A 10,947-nucleotide genomic window follows, 5' to 3' on the forward strand; every position below is an offset into this window, starting at 1 on the left:
TATAGGTTGCAAAACAGTAATGTAACTGTGATACTTCTTAATACATACATCGATGCAGAGATTAATGACAAGATAAATGATGAGGGTTCCCTCATTCCTTTTTATGAGTGTTCAAAGAGTGATTGGATCCCTAGCATCTTCCAAAAATATTATTTTAGCATAACAAACTCATGCTTTTATTAATATTTAATGTTTCACTTTTTGCAATTATTACTCTTAGAGATGTCTGTAATTTCCACTATTTGATTTGTTAGATTTGTTTCTAATTGAGTCCTGCATTTTCTTCAGATGGCCTAACTAATCTTTGCATTTTAGTTTTCAACCATTAAGATCATTCTCAATAAAACACAAATTAAGGGGAATTTTCATTAAAATAATATTATCATGTATATTTTATTACTTTTCCAAACATTATTAATCAAAAAAGAATGTGTGAGTATGTGCAACAGTAATTGCTTTCTGTTAACCCTCATGTTGAGCTAACTTTTGTTTAAATAAGGACCATAATAAGTATGTAATTTTATTATTTTAAAGCTATATTAATAAAGAAAACACAAGTTTTATATAACATCTAATGACTTTGTTATCAGTTTAAATATTTAGACATATTGAATCTCATTTGTACTATTTCCCTCCCAAGAGAAGAAATACAAGTAATGAACTTTTTAACAATGTACTTTAAAAGCAATTGCAAATAAATTCAAAATTCATTGAGGAAAACATTTTAGATCCTCATTATAACTCTCCACATTAGTAAAACGTATATCCTTATTTTTGGAAATAAACTGATTCTCAAATATTTTAAGTTTTTTCAAAGACAAGTAGCTAATATCTGGTCAATTAGAGACTAGAATTTAGGTACTCAATAAAATAATTATTTCACTCTATCAAGAATAATAATTCAGTATATAATTCCATATTTAGTGAAAATTGCTTTTTTTAAAAAATTCAAATTTTGGGCCCTCCCTGGTGATGCAATGGGTTAGGACGCAGCACTTCAAGCTGGGTGCAGCCGCTCCTATGCAAGTTCAATCCCCAGCCCTAGAGAAGACCCACGTGACACAGAAGACCTCTCCTGTCTTTCCTGCTGCCGTTCTCACCAGTGTACTTCCTCAGTCTGCCTGTTCTGCTCCCCACACTATCTCTGGTGAATTCTCTTACCACCCCTGCACCTCTGGCCTGTACACCAGTTCTTTATGGATAAATAAATAAATATTATTTTTAAAAATTCAAATTTCATTGAAGATATGTTTAATTTTAAATATTGCATTTTTAAAAATAACATTATAAAAAATATAAAAGTAAAATTATTTTCCTCAAAGTTCTAAGTCAATCTTTATCATTTTACTTGTAAACATATTTTACTTTTTCTGAAATATTACAAAGCTTTCTTTTATTTTTCTGAGAAATATTTGATGCTCTTTACCTTTTTAGAATGGTGGGGAAACTTTCTTATGGGGCTGACAAACAATAATAAATTTTATGGATTCTATGGATTCTGTGAAATAAGTGTTGTGGTGAAGTAACCCTAAATGCCCTTTATCTTTCTAAGTCAGAGAATATTATTTTATACACTCATAAAAAGGAAGAAGTAAATCTCAAGAAGCTGAAACTATTTTAGAATGTGTATATATTTCCCTAAATGTAAAATTTGCATCTCTCAGACTCCCTAATATAGGTGACCTCAAAATCTCAAAGCTAGGAATTCCCTCCAGAATCCAGTACTTGTGCTTAACAAAGCATTACTTTGGCCTGAGTCATGCCCATAGTCAAAATAATGAAGTGATTTGAATCATTATGAACATCTTTGTATCAGACTCTTTTCATACATGGCAGGGAAATTTAATTAAGAGATTAATGTATGTAAGTCTTTGCTGCTAGAAGGAAAAAAAGAATGAATGAAATGCCTTTTCTTGCTAGTTCACAAGGTCTCCTATTCGAAAAGATTTGGGCTTTGCAGTATCTTGTTAGCCTCCACCCCTGTGAATAATGAATACCTAAATACTGAAATTCCCAACAATGGAACACAATATGTTTTACTAGAGGGGAGGCTGAAAATGATGAAAGTATTTCAGATATTGTGAGTAGAGAGGGAGAAATGGCTGAAGGGGAGAGTTATCTTCATGGAGAAAGACATTTTTGAGAGAAATCTCATTGAATAACTTTGACCTGCAGCCCACTTTCTCTTTCCATTGCAAACTGACTAATCTTCTTAGTGACATGTGCAGTCTAAGGCTGTTTCTTCTGGGTTTGGCTTTTGGAGCAGCCCTGGTTGATTTTCCGTGCTCATTTATGGGGAAATGGTATTTTTTAACTCCTGAAGATAGATTTTTTTTTAATAATGTAATAGCTTATTTTCATATATTTTTGTACTTTTTTTTCATCTCAATTGTAATCCCCTTGGGTTTCCCATCACCAAGTCACCCATGTGACATCACCATAGCCTAGTGCATTTCCCTCCCCCCACTGTTTTGATCCCATTCCCCACTCCACCCCATAAAATGTCTCTGGTATATAGCTGTTCATTATTATTATTATTTTCTTATTTTCTTGCCTGGTCCATTATACTCCAGCTATGAGTGAAACAATCTAGTATTTTTCTTTTTTCTTTTTTTTTTTTTCTGGCTTATCTCACTAGCATGATCTTTTCCAGCTCCATCTGAGGATAGATTTTTTACCTAATCATATACTTATTGGAGAAGTTTAATTTTTTCAGTCTCAAATACTGGGAAGTAAACTGCCCTCAGAGTGAAGATTTTGCCAATTTTTTTAGATGCTGTGGCCAATATGCAGATTTTATCATTCAGAAGTGTCATTATTTAAATGATGGTTTCAACACAATCTTACTTGTAATATAGGTAATATTATGGTTTCCACTTAATTTAAAAATGACCCTGCTAAGTTTGTGTAAGAATTATAGCAAAATAAAAGTGTATAATTTGTTAAATGCTCTGAGACCACCATCAGCATTCATTCCCTTCTTAATTAAAAAAAGCAAAATCACTTTTGTGAATAAGGGCTAATGTTAATGAATGAGCAAGAAAAGGTATTTCATTGATTCTTTCTTACTCTTATAGCAAAAAAGACCTACATACATTAAGATACCTTTACCAAGACATATGCATTTCTCACCATATCTCAGTTTGGGAAGGATAGGTAGGGACTGATATATACACTCCTACATTTTCATCATTAATTGAATTGGTTACTACAGTAAATATTGTTGAATGAATGAATAAATTAGTGTTTATGGGGAACAAATGTAAGATGTTGTATTTCTTTAGTAGGAGGTATATGAGTTTTCTCTGGAGACAGGTGGACAAAATTCCAAGCCTTAACTCTGTCACTTACTGGCAATTTTATTTCCTTTGCACAGATATCTAACCTCCTTACCCTCCATTGCAAAATATGTGAAATGGGAGAAATTACATGTAGCTTACAGTATTATTGTAATTTTAATAAGTACATGAAGTTCTTGTCACATAGCATGTACGTGGGCACCAAAATGGCTAGTTAACAGCAGGAATGATTTTGACTTAAGTGCAAACCAAATGCATTGCTTTGTCTCTTACTGGAAACATCATGCTGTGAAAACACAAAGGAGAGAGATAGTATATGTAATATTTATCACTCACATTGGTAGTCTTAGATGGATCAAGGGAAATATATTTACCAGCTGAAAAGAGTGGTTTTGTCTTGGTTGCTTAAGCATGCATCCTGAAAGGAAGAAAACATCAATTGGAACTTATTAATTGTAACAACAGAACTGTTTACTTTGAAGCCAGTGAAAACTAAAATACTAACATAAGGAGACAAATAGATATTTGTAAAAGAATTTATCATCGATAAGAACAGGATGAATTAATAACTGGGTCTTCAGAAAAATTCAGCAGTCTTATGCAACAAAAACTACAAAATGTTTTTGCTTTAATTTTATTTCTACATCACAAGCAGCTACTCAAAAGTACCACTATAGACAGAAAAAGCAAAAAGGAAAAGTTGAAAAAAAAAAAACAAAAACCTCTCAGCTGATGATTCAATGCACCAGAAAACATCTAGCTTCCCTGCACTGGCTCTACTTCCTATGTCATGTAATCTAGAGCCTGGGGTAGAGTCAGTAGAAGGCAGCTTTGAGATGTTTTAATGAGAGAAATCGCGATGATTCTTACCTGTATGGGAATGGGAGGTAAGAAACAGCGCTAAAACGGTGCTATCCATGATCAAAGACCAGTGCCCAAGGTAGGGACAAGTCTCTGTTGGTGGGTTCTCGCCCATGCACTTAATTACAAGATAGCTGGGGCTTAGGGAATAACAACAGTGGGCTTTATTTAACAAACAGGCATCTAAGTAACAAAGTTTCTAAGGCCATAAGTGGCTGGCTATCTCACCCCAAACAATATCCTTAGTATGCAGAAGTCCCAAACAAAAAGCCTTTCATCCAGATGGCACTGTCTCATCAGTGAGGGCCAGGAGCTCATGGCACATTGGCACGTGGTTGACCAAGATCCAACTCACACTGGCTGCTGGAGGTGCTAATGGAGGCCACTGAAGTGACACCACAACAGTCCACAGTCACTGCCTAAAGGTTAGATTAGATAGCACTGGATGCTGGACAGCAATGGAGGCAACAGCACTGGAAGGTATTGCTGGATGATCAAATGGGTGGACAGTTCTCAAAGGTGACTGAGAAACAGAGTGCTGGTCACCCATCCACAGTGCTGGACAGCACTGGTCACCACTGGTCACCAGGAGAGTGTGTTACACATACCCGTGTCAACAGCTCTTTGTGAGCTATTGGTATGAACCAATAGCACACAACAGCTCTTTGAGACAGCAAACCAAGGCTAACATTGCCCTTTGCAGACAATGTTGCAGACAGGCTGGATGCAGGTTCAGCAGTCAGGTTTCTGCAAAGGTCAATGGAGGTTTACTACTAGATGCTTCACTTCTTCGGAGGTCACACGCTGAATATTACTTTTCTTCAGAGGTTAGCTCCTGATCCTTCTTTCTAAGGAGACCAGGAATGGAATGCTCTACACTGACTCTTGTTCTGCCTTATATTCCCTTTCAGTCCCCCACGCTACAAACCTGGTCGGACTTATGCAACTGATTGGATCACTTAGCAACAATCAGCTCATTTTCAAATATTCAGTCCTGATATTTAATTGAGCTGAGCTTGAACCTGATTGGTTCATTTTGGCTCCAGGTGACAAACATAAAAGGAAACAGACTGCCAGCTCTGAGATGCCGGCAGCTCATGGGCTAGAATGGGCTCAGTAGAGCCAGAAGCATACTCCACCTGGTGCCCCTTCAGCAGGGCCTGGTCTAATAATGTTACAAAGTTGGTGGGGAAGGGGTTTGGGGTGAGGAGAGGCTGGGGGAGTGGACTCCAGTGGAAGCTTACTATGTTGGTCCTGTTTTCCATGAGTTGCTACTATTGTTGAGTCTAGAGAGCTGCAGTGCTGGAGCAATTCCAGTGGGGACCAACAGTCCTCCCTGTGCCCCTGCAACGAGGGCAGAGGTGGGTTGGAATTCACTGTTGCAGCCCTAGGAAGGTGTGACTCCATGTGGAATGGGACTACATGCTCTGAGGAGGTGTGGTGGGGAGGGAAAGCCATCGCAGCCTGTGCCCACTGTCAGCACTGACGTGGAGGGTGGTGGGCTAACATGCCTGCCAGTGATGCGTCCTGCTACTGACACCAGTCAGGGTGGCCTTGCAGTTGCTGGCAAACAGTGTGCTTTGACAACAAGCAAGGAACTCCTCTGTATCCCATCCAAGCAGACACAGCTTGAACCTCAGTGGCTCTAGGTCAGACCAGGCTGGTGCTAGTTGGGGGAGAGGGGGTTGGGGGTGTGGGTGAGGGGTGGGGAAGCCAGTTTTTTTTTTTTTTTTGAAAGATTTATTTGTGTGCTTACAGAACTGGGGTACAGGCCAGAGGTGTGCTGGGTGAGAGGATTCACCAGAGACAACGTGGGGAACAGAACAGGCAGATCTACTGAAATACACTGTTGAGGGGAGCAATGGGCAGGCAGGAGAGGTCTGCCAAGCTATGTGGGTCACCTCCCTTGGCTGGGGATCCAACTCATGCTGCAGTGGCCCCTAAGAGCTTCATAGTGCAGTTTTTTATACCACCAGGGAGAGCCCAGGGGAGCCAGTTTTGCCCTGTGACTTTTGTCACAGGGGCCTGGTTTCAGTGAGTTTCTTCTAGAAGAGTGAGAGTCATTGCAAAATAAGCAGAAAAGGAGAGTCAAAGAGATGTCAAGACTCACAAAACTAAAAAGAAGAAGAGATTGCAAAGTTAAATAGACAAAGCAGTTTCCATCTTCTCTTCAGAAACGTCCATCCAAAGGGAAGATGGAAGTATGGCTAAATAATATTTCAAGACAAATTTCCCTCAGTCATCCTATATTTCTTTGTTCTTTTCATCTGATATAAATTTCAGCACTATGCACTGATATCTTTAAAGCAGCAGAATCATTCCCAGAACACGGCATGCAAGGAGTTGTGATTTCAAAAGGACCTGGGGGAGAGTGGGTGGCAGCCTAATCTGCCATCTGCTATTTGTTTTGTCCCCCTTCCCTTGTTTGGTTCTTTCCCTGTGCTTCAGAGACTGATTCATTCCTTGTTAGCACCAAGTGTTTTTGAAGTTTCTCACAATATGTTGACTTTAGCGTTTTACCATTCAACTTTTTTTTTAATGAAATATGTTTTCTTATACCAGGGATTGTTGTAAATATCTTATAATCCTAACTCAACCCAAGCAAAGTTTATTATTTATCATCATACTCTTGCTTGTGTAATATACATAGGAACTGGAACATTCTATATCCCACAAATAGTGTACCTGTGTACTTGTGTACCTGTGTTCATTTTCCTCATTAGCACTTGTTTCTAATATTTTGAGAATGGTGATTCTACAGTGGGTTTTCATAGGTGCTATCCCATTGTGGTTTTGATTTATATTTTCCTAATAATAACATTTTATCATCACCTGTTGGCCACCTGTATGTTTTCTTTAGCTAAATGCCTATTCATCTTTTTTTATGTATTTTTATTTGGGTTATTTGTTTTATTTTCTTTTTTAGATTTATTTATTTATGCATACAGAGCTGGGGTACAAGCCAGAGGTGCAGAGGTGGTGAGAGGATTCACCAGAGAAAGAGTGGGGAGCAGAACAGACCAACTGACAACTCTGAAATAGTGGTCTAGCTTCATTATTTTGCCTGTGGGTGTCCAGTCTTCCTCATAATGTTTATTGAATAGACACTCTTTCTTTACTATGTATTAGGGGCTCCTTTGTCATTGATGCTCTATATCAGTATAGCTTTATTTATTGACTCTCAGTCTATAACATTGTTTTGTGTATCTATTTTTATTCTGGTATATTGTTTTGATTAGTATAGTTTTGCAGTTTAGTTTAAAATCTGTGATTACGACATTGCCTTTCTTTCTCCTTTTTGTTAGTATTGTTTTGCCTATGCAAGTTTTTTGTGGTTAAAAGTGAATTTCAGATTTTTCTTTATTTTTTTTTTGTTTTTTTGTGAAGAAAGTAACTGGAATTTTATAGGGACAACTTCCACCTAGAAAACTTTTCATTTTATTTTTTGTCTAGTATATTAAACTGAGATCTGAGCCCTAAAAATTCTTCAGTTTTATACCTACAAACTTACCCTGAAAGATAAGAATTTATATAACTGCAAATACATTATTTGTAACTTGCAACCTCAAACATATACTTTGTTCAAATAACATCTCTTGAACTATAAATCCACGAATCCCACTATGTACTAAATTGTCTCTTAGTAATAGTGTATGCAACATTCCCACACTGAACTTATTTTTCTTTATGCCTGTAAGTCTGTTAATAGTTCACTCTTTCCAGCTCAGGAAATACTAACTCAAATTATTTAGCCAAATAATTCAAGTCAGAAATCTAAGCATTATCCTTTATCCTTTAGTTCTACAATCTAATTAAACACTTTTTTTTTGGTCAATATAACTTAAAACTCTTAAGATACATCTTAAGTACACATAATCTGTCCTTTGCAACACTAATATTCCATTTCATCTCCTTGGATTCTCGTGTAATATAATAGCTTCTTAATATGGTTTATAGGCATTGCTCTTGACTAACAGCTAGAGACCTTTTTAAATGCAAATCTGATTTTCTGAATACCATGTGTAAACATTCTTCAATAGTCCCACATTTCATAGCACTAAAAGAAATAAACATCATCGCCAAAATGACTACCCTTCTTAATTTTCTCTTCCTTCATGTCTCTGCTATTTCTTTCAGTGACACTTTTCCTTATGTATATTATTTTCTTTCAATTCCTTAAAAATTCAATGTTTACTTCCTAGCATAACATCATTACATATGCCTTCCTTCTTGCAGGAAACCTCCATTCATCAGACTAGCTACTGTTTATCACTCTGGAATTAATGTTAATGCCACTTCTTCTGAGAAGCTTTCCTAATAAACCCTGGTAACTAATCTGTAAATTAAAACTGTATTATTTGGTTTCTCCTCAAGTTGTATAAGTCTCTCACCTTTTAAAATAATCAATGCTGTCATCATTTTCAATTGTACTGTATATTTTTCTTTCAAATGTCATAAATTTCCAATATATTTAATTTGATAATTTCCTTACCTATACTAGAAGATACTTTAATCTTGCTTACTATTTTATCTCAATGCATAGGTCATGGTAAACAATGTAGTGATTATTTGACATAACAGTCCTATAACTGATTTTAAACTACCAATCAGATGTCACTAAAAGCAAATATGGGAAGGGAGGTACATAATTGCTTTAACATACTGAAGAAAATACGATTTTGCTACTTGTTTCACAAGTTATTGGGAACCTACTGAACCTAGGTCCAAAGTTTTCCTCTTTGCTTATGGTCTAAATGAACATTAAAATCAGGGCCTCGCTGGTGGCGCAGTGGATTAAAGGGCAGCACTGTAAGTCAGCCACAGCCGCTTCAATGCTACTTCCATCCCTGCACCGGAGATGATCCACATGGCATGGCAGACCACTCCTGTCTTGCCCACTGTTCCTCTCAGCAGTGTACTTTGTCACTCTGCCTGTTCTGCTCCCCATTCTATGTCTGCTGAATCCTCTCACTGTCCCTATGCCTCTGGTCTGTACCCTAGTTCTATACAAATAAATAGATGAATCTTTAAAAAAAAAATTCTGGCACATGAGGTGTTTGGAAAAAAAAATATCTTGTAATTATTGTATGTTTATTAACCCCATTTATTTATACTAGACAAAAATTATCTTGTAATTATTGTATATGTATTTTTCATTACACCTGTAATTTTGCTAAATTTGGGTATATTAAATAATCAGAATGTTAATTTCATGATCCATGTTAATAAAAGTTGATTTAAATAAAAATGTACTTTATATATTAACCTTTACTAAGAAGCGCTATCTAGCTACTTTTAGATTAACATACAGCCCATCCCCCAAGCACTCTAGATATAGATAAGCATTTACTTAATGGATTTCTGTAAGTGCAACCCATTGCATTCCTCCCATTTAAAATAAGACAAAGAGAAAAACAACAAAAAACACTGACTGCTAAGGAATACCCTGCAAAGAAAGTCAAGGATTGATCTACATTTAAAAGTGATTCACTCCAGAAATAGAATAATTAAGCATTAGTCAATACTAAGGCATTTCAATAGCATTTTTTTCTAGTAACAGTACATTCAACGATTAAAATCTGGACTCAAGAGAAGTTTCATTAATTAAGCAATTTTTTTTCACACTGGGATACTGTCAAAATATTTTCTAAATTAGCTATCAGATGTAACAGATACAGTTACGCAAATGAATACTTTGAGATCATATGGGTCCTAGTATCTGAAAGCATTAGCCATTTGATTAATTCAAACTGCGAGTATTTAGATCATATCAGGTTCTCAAGTATCATCAAAATGAATTAATTATGCAAAGCATCTAGATAGCATCTATCTAAACCCTATGAGGAATTCAAGAATATTCCTTACCTTTAGGACTCATTGACCTGGACTTGGAGAAATTAAAAAAAAACAAAACAAGTAAAATAATAAAAAATGTTCTGGACATCTGGATGGACAGGCATCTGGACCAACTAAGTATCCAAGTGTCCAATATCACCGGAGCATACGCACCTGACCAAAAAAAGGGCATGGCGCGGAAAATAGAGCCATGTCAGTTTCACAAACTATATAAGTCTGGAGCTCCCCTTTCTTTCTTGCAGATGCCCCTTCACCAGTGTGCTGGCCTCTGTCATAGAGCTGCATGAATACTATCCAAACTAGTCTTTTCTGGTCTTTTTAAAGCACCAAGGCTTACAGGAAAGCAAAAATGCATGCACATTTCTTTCAGAAAATGCTATGTAACTAGTATTCAGGGGGGGAATTGTAACAGGGTGGTCCCAGGAAAAGTGGAGGTTCCAGGTTCCTTGCCCAACCCAGAAGGAAGGTGGATCTGGGCAGAAAAGAAAAGGATATGGAGAGGAGACTGAAGAGCAAGGAAGCAGGATGGAGAGCCAGAAGGATAGAGCTCTGACTTCGGCAAAAGAGAGGATCAACCTGGACACAGAGCCTCCTACCCTTTCTCCACCAGCTCCACAGTAAGCACAGGTTACCATATGGAGTCTGAATTCTAGGCACCTGCCTCCTTTCCACTCTTTCCCTTGGTGTGCAGCAGATTTTGCTCTCTGATCTTGAAACTGCTCAATTCTTGTTGGAAAGAGCAATGGAACTCTACCATTTGAGATACTAGCAGTGAGAATCCATGTCTGAATCAAAGATCTCCTCTCTCATGTGCATGTAGTTCTGCATTTCATCCTCACTGAGAAAATCTCCCAAGGTATTATAGGTATTATGCACAGTCTCTACCTGCTCCATACAGTGAGCAACCAACCACTCACCTCAGAATAAAATA

The sequence above is a fragment of the Condylura cristata genome, unplaced genomic scaffold, assembly GCF_000260355.1.
Source record: "Condylura cristata isolate star-nosed mole 26May11 unplaced genomic scaffold, ConCri1.0 scaffold00015, whole genome shotgun sequence".
Classification (NCBI taxonomy): domain Eukaryota; kingdom Metazoa; phylum Chordata; class Mammalia; order Eulipotyphla; family Talpidae; genus Condylura; species Condylura cristata.